Here is a 2,201-nt window from a genome sequence, read left to right on the forward strand (position 1 = left end):
TGATATCAGAAAGCTAGAAAAATTGAAGATGACAAAAAAGTCACCAATGATCATCAGCAAGCTGATGAAGAAAACATATTATAGAATTAAAAGTTTAGAGAGAGATAATCCAAGTGATTCTCGGATGATATCCGGAATCACTCAATCAGAATTATATGAAAATATAAAAAAATATGTTCACCGAAAATGGAATTCGAAAAGGAAAAAGTTGGGAACTCACAAAGAACGAGGGTATCCAAACATTGCAAACAGTTGGCAACTTCATTATATAAAAAAAGAAAACTATCCACGGTGCAATATTTTGATGCGATTTTCTAACTGAATTTAATACTTCAGCATTATTTGTAAAACTTTTGAAATTTAAAATAGAAAATTAAATCTGAAGATAGAGGAAGTATAAAAGAATTTTGCTAGATTCGCTGTGGCATAGCTTTAGTCACAGATGATTTAAACAAAATAGCAAAGGAAAGAAGAATTTTCGTGTAAAAGATAAAGATATTAACCTCTAGAATATAAATTGCGTAAACCGGTTAAAAAAAAGACGAATATAAGGGTTTGAATTGCGTGATATAGAAAGGTAAATAAGTTTAATTGGGTAAGGGCGGTCAAGAAGGAAGAGGTATTGGAAATGATGCAAACGAAAATGAGCTAGATATATGAACAATTTTTAGAAGGTACATTAGAAGAAGGAAAAGAAAAAGATTGACAAAGACTAGAATATGTTATAAAGATTATGCGAGCCCAAGTCTTAACAAATATTATTAAATTATAAGGTCAGCTCGGAGAAGAGAAGAATGAAGAATTAAGATAAGCTAATCGTCGAATTCTCCACTCTGGCTGTTCTTGACTTCTTTTCTCATTGCTTGCTTCTACCATTTATAATTCCTTTTAAGTTTTGACCTTTTCTATTATTTTGTCATTACCTTTATTTTCATTGTCTGTTGAAGTATTTTGTTCTTGAATCTACTCTTTACCCTAATGTTTAACTTTTTCCGAACTTCTTTCTTTCTCTATGCTATTGCCTTAATTGAACGGCAATAGCAACATGGGATTAATCCTCGTCGCACTCCTTTCCTAGACAGACAAAAATAAAAAGTCATTTTGACTATAGTTGAGACTCAACTATAGAACAGGCTTTATAGATCATCAAACATTAAAACTGACCATCTCTCGAGGGTTTGAAAAACGATATTCCACTGGCCCATCAGAGAGGGTCAACTTGACAAAATATTTAACTTGGACAAATGACCATTTAAGAGCGATAACTTAATTAACCTGTTAGTGAGACTGATACTCTGCGATAGTAAAAAAGATCATAAAATGAGAGTATCTCTGACTATCTCGAAAGAAAGATATAAGGGCAGTCTGCTGTCTTATAGAAGGTCTGAGTACCTCTCTAACTTTGGCCCTTCCTTTTTATCTATTTTCTTCTTTAAATAATTGTCATTATTTTTTACTGTCTCAGTTTAATTTTATTAGATGATGTAGATATTCTCCAATCTTAATATTTTAATACACTTTGTTTTATTATTTGAAACAGTTTAGGTTAATCTATATTTCCAAATATTTTTTCTGTGATAAATCTTAAAGCTGTTGAGTATCAATGGATATAGAGTAGAAGAAGAATTGCATGAAAGCAATCCCTAGTTTACTGACCCTGATAAAAAATCTTTCATCATTAATATTACAATCTCCCGTCACAAAATCATTCAACCACTAATTTTCCCGGTAAGATTCTTCCATCCATAAAGGCTCTAAAGCAAATTCTTGATCAGCTCTATCATCCATGAGCATTCATCGCTCAGAACTTGCTTACAAACTAGAACCCATATCTACCATACCTAATTGCATATGCACACACCCTTCGATGTTTCACTACACACGTATTCATGAGTACACTTACGCTCTGCGCAGCAGGTGCAAGCGCGCGTGAAGGTAACCATCCTAGCAGGCTTCTGTAGAGACGCTCGCTGGCTCGCGAATCGAGCTTGTTGCAGGGTTGAGTTGATACAACATTAACAAGTCGTTAGAGAGACGAGGTATAGGGGGCTCTAGAGGGTGGGTTGGATGGGTGGATAGTGATGGTAACGGTGCGGTTGTGAGGTGTAGCTGTAGCTCGAGAGTGTAGACGGAGTTCGAACCGGTGGCAGTGGCGGAGCTGCTAGTGGGTGGTAAGGGTGTAACAGGGAGAGGGAGAGAGG

This window comes from Belonocnema kinseyi, chromosome 2, assembly GCF_010883055.1.
Source record: "Belonocnema kinseyi isolate 2016_QV_RU_SX_M_011 chromosome 2, B_treatae_v1, whole genome shotgun sequence".
Lineage (NCBI taxonomy): Eukaryota > Metazoa > Arthropoda > Insecta > Hymenoptera > Cynipidae > Belonocnema > Belonocnema kinseyi.